The sequence below is a fragment of the Akebia trifoliata genome, chromosome 8, assembly GCF_017979445.1.
Source record: "Akebia trifoliata isolate Shusen 1 chromosome 8, ASM1797944v1, whole genome shotgun sequence".
NCBI lineage: Eukaryota > Viridiplantae > Streptophyta > Magnoliopsida > Ranunculales > Lardizabalaceae > Akebia > Akebia trifoliata.
The window spans coordinates 12,965,166-12,979,925 of record NC_141382.1 but is presented as its reverse complement, the minus strand read 5'-3'; the positions used below and the strand labels follow the sequence as shown (position 1 = coordinate 12,979,925).

At 34.9% G+C, this 14,760-nt stretch overlaps 1 long non-coding RNA gene and 1 pseudogene across 2 annotated transcripts; both read left to right on the top strand.

Annotated features, from left to right (window-relative positions):
- Positions 1-861: 861 nt before the first annotated feature.
- Positions 862-6,692, top strand: LOC147396176 (uncharacterized). Its single transcript, XR_015180807.1, has 3 exons — positions 862-1,227; positions 2,217-2,285; positions 5,331-6,692. It is a non-coding gene; the product is annotated as an uncharacterized LOC147396176 (long non-coding RNA).
- Positions 6,693-7,202: 510 nt separating this feature from the next.
- On the top strand, positions 7,203-11,632 carry LOC147396175 (kinesin-like protein KIN-5C; annotated as a pseudogene). Its single transcript, XR_015180455.1, has 13 exons — positions 7,203-7,265; positions 7,363-7,439; positions 8,303-8,421; positions 8,499-8,585; positions 8,688-8,862; positions 8,980-9,141; positions 9,261-9,368; positions 9,796-9,955; positions 10,033-10,116; positions 10,200-10,406; positions 10,576-10,677; positions 11,089-11,123; positions 11,461-11,632. The product of XR_015180455.1 is annotated as a kinesin-like protein KIN-5C (transcript).
- Positions 11,633-14,760: the final 3,128 nt, after the last annotated feature.

Sequence of the window (14,760 nt, the reverse complement as noted above, 5' to 3'; positions counted from 1 at the left end):
CCTAAAGATCACCTTTAGCCACTTTATCTCTAACAGAGTCACTACAACATTTCTGATCTACAGTGACGGTTTATAACAGCAGATCACTTTATCCGACGCTATATTTGCATTTGTTGCAGAGGATAATATTATCCGTCCCTATAGGTAGATTTTTGGCAACGAATACTTATATCTGCCGCTATAGGAACCAGACAGATGAGTTTCCTACTTATTCAGTGCATATAGTAGCGGAAAAATATATCCGCTGCTAAAAACAATTTAATTTTTTTTAATAGAAAAAAGTTCGCTTTAGTGAGTTCTCCTTGGCAATTTTTTTTAAATTGACTATAGCAGCGGATATATATATATATCTACCACTAAAAATTAAATTTTTTTTAAATACAAAAAATTCTATCTAGTGAGTTCTCTTTATAATTTTTTTTTTTAAAATTAAATATCACAGCGGATTAATATATCCACTACTATAAATCAATTTTTGTTAATATTTAAAATTTTTTGTTTAGTGAGTTCTCTTTATCAAAATTTTTTCTTAATTGAATATTGCAGCGAATTAATATATCCGTCACTAAAAAATTAATTTTTTACAATTTTTTTATATTGAATAAAGCAGCGGATTAATATATCCGCCACTAAAAATCAATTTTTTTATATAAAATTTAATGAATTCTCTTTATCAATAATTATTTTAAATTACACATAGCAGCAGATATATTTATCCGCCACTAAAAATCAATTTTTAATATATATAATTCAAAAAATTAAATATAGCAACGGATATATTTATCTGTAACTAAAAATTAATTTTTAATATATATATATATATATAAAGTTATATTTTTTTTTAAGTGACTATAGCAGCGGAGGAGTGTTCCGCAACTGTAGAGTACATTCTCCAAATCAAAAATAAACGCCGCACACTCCATTAGCGCAAATTTTTCGCGGGGATTTTAGACAATCTTCATTCTCATTCCCTCTCTGTCATTTTGTCTCCTCTTCTTCTCATTCTCTCTATCTCTTTGAAATCCCTAAAATTTGGAGTTTTAACGATTTGTGCTAATCGTTTGAGTCTCGGTTGGAGTTTCGATTGACCCTTCTGTTTAGAAGCTTCATTCGGCCCTTGATTGCATCGTCTTGTGTAACACCTGCTTCATGGTGGCTGTTGTAAGAGTTGACGAGGGGGATTCCTTGATCCAGGTCGACATTTTTTGCCACCCTAAACCTCAGCTGGTAAGTCTCTCTTTCTTTTTGTTTATCTTTCTCTCTATGAATATATATCCACATGTGTGGTCGAGTCACCACATCATCTCTTCATTAATGGTGGATTTGGTGATGAATGAGAGTTGAAGAATTTTATTATTCTTTTCATGTATGAATTTTTTTGGGGTTTTAGATGATTTTGTTTAGATTACAAGTTTGTAATGGTAAGTATTCTTACAAATTCAAGAAATTGGTTTGTTTAGGATTTGGATTGACAATTTAGACTTTTTATCTGATATCTTCAGATTTGGATTGACAATTTAGGGTTTTAGATGTGATTCTCTGATCTCTCATGGTAAGGTCACCATTCTAAGAGAGTTTTTCTTTATGTTTAGGAATAATTTCATCTTTCATTAATAGTTTCTACTTCAATTTATTTTTTGTTATTCATGTTTTTTTTTTTTAATGTACTTGTTGAAAATTTTAAGATTTTAGATTTTAGAAGTTTTTTTTTCTCAATAAATAAATAAAGATAAATAGAAGATGATCCTCTTTTAATTGGATTTATGTGCTTTCTTCATGTATTTGAATAAAATGTAACAATCTGATCTATATATGTTTTTGGATTTATGTGATTTCTACTTCCATTTTAAGTGCACTGAAATTACTTCGATAGGGTCGAGCTAAATTCTGAATGGGGCCTTTATTGTGCTTTTCAAATTGCAATATTGTGGTAGATGGCAACATTCTTATGTATTCTTTTAACAAGTAATGCTGGTTTCTCAACTACTACACCAATAACTTGCATTGAGAACCAATAATTTGGTTCTCTTAAAAAATAAATTTGGAGTACATAACCCCTTTATGCTGATAGGGTGGTGACAGTAGGTTTCATTCTCGTAGATGCTACTTTCCTTGCAAGTTTGTGTGGGTGCTTGAAATTTTAGCTCAAATTTTTTGAACTATCAAAACCTCATCTTATTTTTTCTCTAATGGTTTAACAAAGTTGATTTTCATAGGGCAGTCAGTGGGGAAGGTGGCTATAAAATCTCTGCTGAAGAATCATTGTATTTGGTTGAAACCTTGAGGTATTCCTTTTACTCTACAACTTTCACCATGATATTAGACATTTGATCAGGTAGTCATAACTATTCAATGTTTCACCATAGTAGTCTACTATGATATTTCACCCAATTGTTTGCTTGTAATTGGGTTTTAACTACAATAGGTTCATAGTTTCAATTTATTATCTCCTCTCCCTTTGGTTTGCATAGAGTTAGTGGGTGCATAGGCTGTTTTCAAAAGCGATGAATTCGTTGAGCTTTTTTCAACTGTAAAGTGGTTGATATGCTGCTTCTGAAAATAGTGCATTTGGTGCTTTATATGTTTCGGAGCAATGAAATTGTTTCATATTACATTTGAGAATGATTACAACACTCAAGTTATAAAATCATAGGTCTCCAATCTCAAACCAACTCTCTTGAAATCCCCTAAAAGAATTTCTTTGGTTCAAGGATGCGATGCCCCATTGTCGAACTCACTCACAAGGGGATCCCACTCCCGTGCAACCTTTCGCTTTCACACCCCATGTTCAGACTGCTCTATCTGTTTATAGATTATTCCCTTAGGTACTATTGAGGAACAAAAGATGAAGTTTGAATATCTTGTAAGATAAAACATCTAACAGGTTTAGAGCATTGACTCTTAGTCAACATATTATCAACGAGTGAGACACTTTATCTTGACTAAGGTCATACAAGTTGAATCTTAGATACTCGAAAACCTTCAGCATGTCTAATCTTCAAGGTCATCAACATTAGTGATTGGGATGTCTAAGATCATGGGCTTTTCCCATTGGACCATTATTTAGATTTTATATTTAGGAGGGTTTCTTTTACTAATCCTATTTTCTTGATAATTATTATTTATCTCAAGTGAATTCGTCACCAAGTGATAATGATCTTTTTCTTAAAATATGAAATGCCAAGAACAACGATCAAGATTTCATCAATGAGTGCACACCACATGAATCATCTGTCAGTCGGGACATTGCTCTGCCAGACCCACAATGTGGACCAAAAGGGTAGTGACACCTGTCATTCACGAGAAAGGAGAGCAATCCACTTTCCACAACTGACATGTCTCCTTAACGAAAGGATTAACATATCAAATAAAGGCCTCAAGGACAGGTCCCTTATAATGCAAGAATTAGAAAGAAAGGTGAGGGACCAATTTGAATCCTTAGAAATCTTATTAGCATAAATTGGATTTAATTTAATTTGAAGGAAGTGACGCACCTGTGTCAATGATCCAAGGGACAAAGATAAGTGGTAGATGCAACAGAAAGAAAGATAATTGAGAGGTTGGTGGTTGAGTGAGCCATGGGCTGTGTCACCAGTATTGAAGTGGGCAATTAACTGTCGACATTTCGAGGAAAGACCAACACTTTGGGTATCAACAAGTGAGACTGATACTTGGTTGGTAGAAACTTGCTTATGGCTGTTGTGAAGACGATGGCCAGGTGGATAACACATACCACTTCTCAATAGTGTGTCCTACCCAGCCACAATGGTTACAAGTTGGTCGGCTATGTTGAGAACTTTGATTATTATTTTAGTTCAGCCTATTTGAACCTTGATTGTCTTTTCTAAGTTTGTGAGCAGGCATGACATGGGCCATGGAGTGTAAAATATTCACTCAAATTAGGAGACAAGATTGTGACTTCATTTTGTGGTTCTTTTTTAGCACAAGTGAAAACATCTTGTTGAGTGGTGGCAATAGATCCATAAGGAGAAGTTGTCCTTGGACTGCAACATAAGACTCATTCAAGCCCATTAAAAACTGTAGAATACATTCTTGTTGCTGATATTCGACCAACGATTTTCATTGCATCACAAGAACATAAGGGCAAGGGACGATAAGTCATTAATTAATCTCAATATCCATTAAGTTTGGTGAAATAAGTAGCCACAAACAATCGTTCTTGGAAGATCCTAGAAGCATTACTTTGAGAAAACCACTCTTTAAGGTCTCTCCATACTTCATGGGTTGATTCAGCTTTATAACACTAGTAGCAAGTTCCTTAGATAAGGAATTTAAAATCCAAGGCAAGACTATGTTGTTGCATCGAATCCACTAAGCATACATTGGATCTATGGAAGACTTAGGTTTTGGCATGGATCCATCAATGAAACCATTCTTATTCTTAACACTCAGAGCCATGTGCATGGCTCGACTCCAAGTGAGATAGTTATCATCAATCAAGGGTTGGGAACACAAGCATGGTTCATGGATTGTTAACATGATGTAGGAAGTACGGGCTGGTTGAATTGTGACATTTATTGGAAGAAGTCATGGAGAATGTCCTCAACAACGAGATGGTTGTTGGAGGAAAACTTGTAATGTTGATGGAATGATCAACGTTGTTGATATAGTACAAAATAGAAACGAAAAAAAAATAATTAGAGGTATCGCTCTGATACCTTGAAAAGAAAGAAGTAATTTTTTATGTTCTCACTACCGTATGGATCCTTATATACAAACCCAAAAGGAAATAAAACATAAAAGAGAAAGAAACAAAAGAAAAAGAATAAAATATAGAAATACAAATATACATAAAAGAGAGTAAATCCCATGATTTTGGTGTGTTGACCTCTCATTCTTATTACAACTGTCGGTGATTTTTTCTTTGAGTGAGTTCGTCACCTAGTGATAATGAACTTATTTTTGACCCATCAGACTCAAAGATACATACATCAATATGTCTTTCTTATGGTTACTTTTCATAGTTTGATGGTTCTCCATCTAACAATTGAGAAGGGAGAATACTCTTAAGGCTTCTAAAGATTGAAAAATGAGAATAGCAATGTCAATGTTGATATGTAAAATACTTGCTTACATGAACAAACTATTTAGTACAACATGCACACATAATTACTTTTAAAACGTATGAATAAAGTACTAATCTATCCAACTAATTGGTAATATGTGCTTTGCTTATATGAATTATGAAGTATCTAAGATACTTACAATACATTAACTTTTTACTATGTATCAAAATATTTATGTCTCCTTTTTTCACCAAAAGTTTTGAAGAATATGTAAATATCCTGTGAGCAATTTGCTATGCACAGCCAGCCTATAGCAAGTGAAATCAATTACCCAAATGAAATCTGAGGTTCTGCTAGAGTTGCTGAATGTGATAGGATTTGCTAGAGGTTCTGTTTATCATGAGTCATTCAAGTACCCAAATGAACATGGTGGAACAATACAACCCACGATGAACTACTAATAACAATTCGGGTTTGATTAGGCACTTAATCTATCATTTGGAATCTGATGTTACACTTGTCTGTAATTAAACTTCATTTTTCCGATTCCTTAGTATTTTTTTGAAGCACAATTTCAGAGTTGTAATACCCATTAAGTTTGTTGATAAACACAATGATATTGACAAGTTTTTCAGTGAAACATAAATCCATTACCCTCAAACATTCAGCAATAACCTATGTTTTGAAATTCATTAATAGTATGGTAGAAATTGTGTATGAATAGGTTTTGGTTGGGGTCAGTCCACAATACTCTGAATGGATGAATGTGTGATGAGATGGGCTGTTTTGAAGGGATAATAAATAAGGAAACCAGGTGGCTGTTTATATGGGACTGCTTGAAGAGGATTTGAGAGGGTGATGGATGTATTAGATCTCAGCTTTAGGAGCTTTTGATGTTGCAAGCAGGGTTAGGGTGATGGATGTACAACAGTGTATGATCAACGTAAAAAATTAAACGACTAAGTTGCAATATTAATCACAAACCTTCACCAAACGAATAAAAATTTGTACCAGCCAATACGTATAACTTAAATTTAAGGAAAAAAAAAATCTTCTTAAAGATAAGTTAATAGTTGCTATAATAAAAATATGCCAGACACAAAAAGTAATCTTTTGAGTCACTTCTTGGCTGGTTCAAAAAGGGAATTGGAGTCCCTCTGATTGCTGGACCTTGATTTGAAATTTGTCCAGCTATGTTTTGAAACAATGGCAGTAACTGTCTGTCTGCGCTAATGGCCGGACCGCCACCTATGTTACATTACAGACCCAGACCACCCCCCCCCCCCCCCACACACACACACAAAATACATATCTGAAATGCACAAAGAAACTAGACCTCGAAACAAGTTCTACCACCAGATCATAGAGAACTATGACTGCATCTATGTAAAATATTGATCAGAGAAAATAACTATATATCCACATAAAATTGTTCTTTACTAAAACAAATACTATTTAGTAGCTTAGTTTGGAACATACTTCTTTTATTCTTTTCTCCCAAAATAGCAAACTTATAACTAAACTGTCCACAACTTAGATGCAACTACACCATTTCAAACTTGAGTACCTAAAAGTTTGGTACGGTGACACTACTATATCACCTTCAAAACCTCTCAAGAATTGATAACATATCAAAAGCTTTAGAGTTGAAAAATTAAAAAAAGAAAAACCACTAGTCAAATTACTCAACTTCAAAAGAAATGTACCAAATTATCATCGTCATTATCATCTTGCTTCCACGTGATTGAACTTAGCCACCACCACTGGATCCATACTTCTTCCCAAACACGATCAACTGCAACTTGTCATAACCAGCAAGCACACCAGCAGTGTTTGTGTATATATATATATATATTTGCACAACTTGTAACTTCCTGGAGAAATATTCAAAAATATGTTGACATAAACCAAAAGATAGAGTGTGAATGCAAATAAAAAACATTGGTGGTCTTCGTACTGCCATTTTTCATAGGCATTCATACAGAATGCTGCCATTGTTATATCATTTTTTACCTAAATCTTGACATAAGGCTGCACAGAAAAACATTTAGAATGAACCATTTCAGTATGCATCATGGAAATGGATAGAGAGCAGTTAAGGGACTTCGAATGAATTTGTTCAGTTTGTTTTATAAGTCTTGTTCACTTTAAGACTTCCAATATGAGGAAATACCAATGTGCACTGTGCTTCACATTTTTATCAGGACCTTTATGGAGAAATTGACCGGCTTAAAGCAGGTAATGTGCTTTTCCCATTCATGCGGTTTGTGAAGAACATATATGATAAGCTCTTGACATTTCTTAAAATTCATCAACAACTGCTTGCTTTCTATAGAGTTTTATGCTGCACGAGAGAAAAATGGGGATTACATTCCAAAGGAAAGATACTATCAAGAGGAGAGTGAAAGGAAGGTATTGCTCTGACCTCAGTTAAAATGCTGTGATCAATATGTGGTTATGCTTATGCTTCCCATGGCATTAGGGGCATAACTGTGGTTTTTTTTACTATGGGATGTTGTTGTTCATTTGTCTGTTCTCATTTGCATTGCAGTTATGATGTTTCTTTTTCCTGCTGACTCACCTATACTTATTCAGATATCCCTTTAATTTCAATTTATTTTTGTACCCTTGAAATATTTCTTATAGATATAAATTAGTAAATTCAGTTATCCTCGCAAATATAATAGTGGTATTACCATTTGGTTTCATTTCCTTTTAGTTGTTAAGATGGGAATCATTGCAAACTTGTAATTTCTGACATGCAAATGTAGATAATTGTTTCCCAATATGGTATTAATTATCTATGAAGAGTGTTTTTCCTACCCACTCACCTGATGCTTATTCTAATACCTTTTCAGTATTTCTTTTGTACCCAACACTTCCTAGTTTCTTTTACGACATTGGTACTTTTAACTTTGATCCATTAGGATTGCCCTTTTTACCAAAGTATTTCTTTTCTTGGATAAAGGCAATGGCAAATCAAATTGAGCAGATGGGAATTATGCTGGAAACAAATCAGAAGGTGAGCCAAGTTTTTGATGCTCCATTCTATACGATGGTTTTGGTTTGTTATGAGTTGTACTATGCCATTTCATTAATAATCCCCTCGGTATTCTATCAACAACAAATTGAAGAGTTACAAAATAAATACAAAACTCAGGTCCAACAGTCTTTTGGTTTGAGCTGCAAACTTGATGCTACAGAGGTAAACAAAATGATCTTTTCCATGTGTTTTTCTAGCATTCATACATGGAATTGTATTAACTATTGGCTAGATCACTGAGAAATTTGGACCAAATAAGCGAATTGTTGTCTAAAGCGGAGGAAGAACTAAAGAAATCCTAGTATACTCTGAAGGAGACAGATTTTATTATATCTGAACAGCGGAAACCAGGTCTGTTATCATTTATGCTTGCTAGTACTTTAGAGGACATATCTTGTCATTCTCACCCCCTTGAATTTTTTGGATAGAAAATGCTTTGGCTCATCAGGCATATGTTTTGTGATTTGACCTGGAAAAGTCTCTTCAGGATAATGCCATGTTATTTTCAAAAATAGGTAGCACTCTATAATTAGCAAATCTTATTAACCGTATCCTCAACTTTCACAAATGTTTATGCTTTTTCTCTGATCCTCGATACTTGGGATGGTACTCTGCAGCCAGGGAAGATAAACTAAGTGAAGAAAACAGATCAGTGGTCGACAATTTTCAGGAATATCTAACAGAAAAATTGGATCTGTTTACAACACGGTTGCTACATCAATGTCTAAACAAAACGAACATCTCCTATGTGTCGAAAAACTTTGCCATTCTTTTCTGGATTATCATGAGAAGGTATTTTACTTTTCCCATATTGAATTGAACTGTCTCATAATTGTTTTATAATAGCAGTATGTGTTAGAATCTAACAAGTTTGATTTCCCTCCCTGCATTATGAAATCATGTTTATAGTTAGCATCAGATTTAAAGAAGAAATTGGCTACTTCAAGAGCTTTGTACATTTCTCATTTGGAAGCAGTGCAAAATGTGGTTACCTTGCATAAAGCAAGCAATAATTTTGGTCTGGAGGAGATTTCATCTTTGGTTTCTTCTAATTCATGTTCAATCAAAAAAGTAATTAAGTAGCAACTACACTGGCATTTTGTTTAAGATTTTGCGTTGCAATATTCTACTGTTGTACTTCATTATCTGATATTGTCTAAACTGGTATTTTCCATCGTTTCATGCATCAGTTTCTAGATACGGAGGACCAAGAAGCAAATTCAATATTTGGTGATCTTCAAGGTATCTTGTGAAGCCACCAGGGAGAGATGGCCCTTTTTGCTAAGGAATTGCGTGAGGTTTGTTCCTTATATTTGGCTTTCGTTTCTATAGCATATAGTTCCCGTACTTTTAAATTATCACTACATTTTGTAGGGTTTGAAATAAAAACTTTTATTTATCATAAAATCCGACCTGATAAACGCCTTTTTTAGGTTTCTTGCAAGAAATCCACCACTAGATCTTGGCTCTTTTAATTAATTCAATAATTTGTTAAGCTTTTCAATTCTTATCATATTTGTTTTCTTTTTCTTATTCTCCAATTGCTTTGCATTTGTGTCAAGAAATCTTTAGAAAATCAACACTGTAAATCACTTAAGTTTATTCCTTATAAAAAAAAAATTCCTTCAATAAATTTTTTTGGATTATTTCATCATGTACATACATGTTATTCCCTTTTTATAATATGATCTATCTCTTGATTTCTCTCGCCCTGACTTTCTACAGAGATTCCATGTAAGTACTAAACATACAAAAGAGAGTTCTGATTTCATTCTTGGGCTTCTTGATATGCTTGGGGAAGAAGTACTCGGGGCTTGAAAGCCACACAAATGGCGTTCATGAGATTCAACAAAAGAGCATTACTGAATTTCAGAGAGCTTACGAGGTATCATTTCAGTATCTTAGGTGCAGAAAAGTGATTTTGTTTTTGTTTTGTCTGATTTTCAACCTTAACAATTGCAGGAGCAGTCAACTTCAGAATCAGAGAGACTTTTGGCCGATATGACAAATTTAGTGTCGATCCACATTTGTTGACAAAAAGAGCTAGTATGTTTCGAGACTTATTATATTATCATGCCTTTCTTTTTGGTCTGGTTTCTCCATAAAATGGGTGATGGCCGGGCCTGCAGGTGGAGACAAGACTTGCTGATTTGAGAGATTCTAATATCGAAAAAAAAAGCATTTTTGGACAAGCACACTTCGTCAATGGTGAGTATCACCTCTGACGCTAAAAGAAAATGGCAGGAGTTCTCCATTCAAGCTAAGAGTGATGTGAAAGATAGTGCAGATTTTTCTGCTGCCAAACATTGTCGTATGGAGTCACTCTTTCAACAATGGTCAGTTTTCTCTATTGGGCTATTCTAAATGAGGAACCTTTTATCTTTTGTCGTGAATTGGGTTCTTGCCTTATCCATTTCTTCATTGCTTTATGTGTCAAATATATATATTTGATAAGTATGTGTCAAATCTTTTAAATGCCATACTAATCTTCTTGGGTTGTTCTAGTTTAAGTACTGTTGAAACTGCTTCTAAGCACTGGAAAAGGACATGTGAATCTGTTAGCGAGAAGGACAGTGAACAGGTTTCAGCCATTGAGTTACTTGTCAGGTAAATTAGAGATTCCATTTATTCCTTTGTTAGCTTGCTCTTTGTTCCCGAATCAACAAAAGAATGGGCAGAGAGCGGAAGTGTATGCCACTAATGTTTTCTTGGGTTATAATAATTGGTTTACTTTTCTTGGATGGGAAGGTAGTGGGTCATTGGGAAGCATATAAAGTCTTATACCTCCTTATTTTTATATGAATTGCCCTGATAAATATATGTAGCACGATCATTGGTTCCTAGGTTCTTTCTTCTTGGTCAATAGTTGGTTGTTATCAGAAGACAGATTTTCATCATCGCTATCATCCTACAACTTCTTATTACCATCATCATCAATTATTTATTTATTTATTTATTTATATTTTGATTTGCTAGTGCTTAATTGACATTGCTGATGCATCATGTTGAAATTCTCAGGTTGTTGGTTCAAGATCTTGGCCCTTGATTTCAAGGTACAGGTGGAGATGATTGACTCTTTGTACAAACCACTATCAAATGGGGCATCATTAGGTCACTTTTGAAACAACTCTACTATTACTACTACTATTTCTATATCATGTTACCATTTTCATTACCACTACCACTACCACTATTGTGTCATCTTATCATTATCTCAAGAACAACAAGAAACACTTATTATTATAAGCTGGTTGTTTTAATCGGATAAAATGGTGTTTTCCCTATCTAAATATTACATGGGTTTTGTAGATCTTTAGTTTTGCAAGTTCAAACAATTTGGTGTTTTAACTCCACCTTGTTGCTGAAGATGGGCTTTGCTTTGGATTTCAGGTAGTTACTGATTGAATTTTATCAAACAAGTGAAAGACAGAAACCCAGGCAAATCATTATCTTTCAGTTTATTTACAGTTTTGATTGGCCACTTTTCAATTATGTCTGTTTTTATCTCTGTGCTTTGTGCTAAATGGTTAAATTTGGATTCAATTGATATTTCATTTCTCTTTGTTTGGTCCGCAACTTATCATTTCTCTTTGATTGGTTTTCATTCTCTGTAATACTAGTGTTTCTGCAACTTGTCATTCAATAAATAAATACTTGTATTTCAAAAATAAAGTTTGCATTTTGTAGATACAAGTGGAGATTATTGGGTATATCAAACTTTGAATTGTTTTCTTGCTGACTGCTGTATGTCTTTTTTGTTTTACGTATACGAACACTGGGCAATAGTCTTACTAAAGGCTTCTATTGATTTGAGAGAGAATTTGATATGATAGAAGAGCTATCAATGTACGTAGCGGATAATATTATATATTATCTATTATATTAAAGGCTTTTACATTTCTCTTTTCTGTTCTATGCATGTTCTTTTCTATTGGAGTTTTCAATGGACGTAGGTAGGAGGATATAGGTTAAATGTAAAATATATATGTATATATATATATATATATATGAAAAAAAAACTTACAGCAGCGGATGATATTATGTGCCTCTATAAGTATTATATTCTATTTTCTAAAAATTGATCTATTGCAGCGGATATAAAAATCCGCTGCTATATGTAGTAATTAAAAATGGATATATTGCACTGGATAGTTAAATCAGTCTCTATATGTAGTCTATTTTATTAATTAAAAACTGATCTATTGCAGCGGATAGTGAAATCCGTCGCTATTCGTAGTGTAGTTTATTAATTAAAAAATGATCTATTGCAGGGGATATCAAGTTCCGCCACTATAGGAAGTTAATCTATTACAGCGGATATAAAGATCTCTTGCTATATGTAGAATATTTCAGTGATTAAAAAGTGGATCTCTCGCAACGGATAGTAAAATCCGTCGCTATATGTAGTAGATTTTATTAATTAAAAATTGATATATTGCAGCGGATATTAAGATCCGTCGCTATAGGTAGAATATTCTATTAATTAAAAAATCGACATATTGCAGCGGCTAGTAAGATCCGCTGCTATATGTATTATATTCTATTAGTTAAAAAAATTAACCTATTGCAGCGGATATAGAGATCCATCGCTAAATGTACTACCTGCAAAAGCGGAATAGATTATCCGCTGTTATATTTAGCGACGGAGGCAACCACGACGGATGTTTGGTTCCGTTGCTCATCGCTGCAATAGCTTTTACCAGCGGAAAAATTACCCTGTAGCGGAGGAAAAATCCGCCGCTGTAGATCAAAAATGTTGTAGTGAGTGGAAATCAATTTCAACATGCTTTGTTCGAGCATGGAAGACAGGGTTGACAGATAAATATGTTGCGCCAATGTTGTCACATCATAAGGTAGGTGAATGAGATAGGAACAAGCCAAGCTCATATAGTAGATATTGAAGCCAAGTAAGTTCAACAGCTGCCCCTGCTAGGGCACGATATTTACTCTCAGTGCTTGAACTGGCCACTGTCGGTTGTTTGCGCGATTGCCAAGAGATAAGATTGGAGTCCAAAAAAAATTAGGTGGCCACCTTGGGATTTGTGGTCATCGGGACAACCAGCCCAATCGGTAGCTGAGTAGGCGGATAGATGGAGTGATGGACACCGATCAATGCGAAGGCCATGAGTGACAGTATGTTTTAGGTATCGTAAAATCCTTTTGATAAGTGTCCATTGATCTTCAGCAGGTTGTTGCATGAACTGACATGCCTTATTGACCGTCAATGAGATATCAGGCCTAGTGAGAAACATATTGGAGAGCGCCAACGATGCTATGATATAAGGTGGGATTAAGCATGGGAGTGCCTGAGTGCCTTGACAACTTGTTGTTTGATGCAATTGGAGTAGTGATAAGCTTTAAACCATCCATTTTTGTTTGACGAAGAATTTCAGATATGTACTTGTGCTGAGAAAGGTAAAGGCTAGATGGAGTAGATATTACTTCTATGCCCAAAAAGTAGTATAATACAGCCAAGTCCTTAATGGAAAATTCTTTCCCAAGCCGAGAGAGAAGGTAAGAGAGAGATGTCTCTTGATTACTAGTCACAAGAATATTGTCAACGTAGACAAAGAAGAAAATGATAATTCCATCGCGACGGTAGATAAACAGAATGTATCAATTTTGGAGCCGACAAAGCCAAGTTCAAGAAGAAAAGAGCTAAGTCGATGAAACCAAGCACGTGGGGCCTGTTTTAAACCATAAAGTGACTTCCTTAATCGGCACACATGATGAGGATGTTGCTTGTCAACAAAGCCTGGGGGTTGGGCCATATATACTTCTTCCATTAAGTTGCCGTGGAGAAAGGCGTTATTGACGTCGAGTTGGCAGATTGGCCATCCTTTTGAGACAACGATAGAAAAGACAGTTCTAATTGTGGTTGGATTCACGACTGGGCTAAAAGTATCTGTGTAATCAACTCTTTCTTGTTGATTATACCCCTTAGAGACAAAGCGGGCCTTATGACGTTTACTGGAACCATCCGCACAACGTTGATTTTGAAGGTCCATTTACTTCCAATGATTTTACGATGGGCCGGGGGAGGTGTGAGAATCCAAGTATCATTCCGTATCAGAGCATCAAATTCAGAAGACATTGCTTCTCACCATTTAGGAAATTTGGAGGCTTGGGTAAAGCAAGTGGGTTCAATGTCAATAGTACCAGGAGGAAGTAATGGATGTTTTGTGGTTGTATATGTTTGAAAGATAGAGGAAGACAAATATTTGATGTTGGGTATGTGGGTGCCAGCCTTAAGTCTGGTAGTCATACGATGAGTATGGGATGGTGGTGTTTGAGTGGGACAAGGCATAGGTAGAGATGTAAAGGGAATGGTAATTGATTCATTGGACTGGGGGTTGATTATGTTAGTTGTACTTGGGGAGTTTGTAGAGGCAGTTGGATGAGGTAAGGATTGATTAAGGGAATTGGTAGGTGTAGAAGCTTGTGGGGGTGCACTAGGAAAAGTAGTTGGAAGGGAAGGCTAGTTTATATGAAGATAAGAATATATTGGTGGTGGTGAGGTAGGATAGGACATGGATATGACTGGGCTTTGGATTGAGGAATGATTTGGTATGGTGAAAGGGAATTTATCTTCGTCAAAGATGACATGGCGAGTGATGATGATCTTACGGGTGGTGAGATTAAAACATTTGTAGCCACGATGGCGTGAACTATATCCGATAAAAACACACA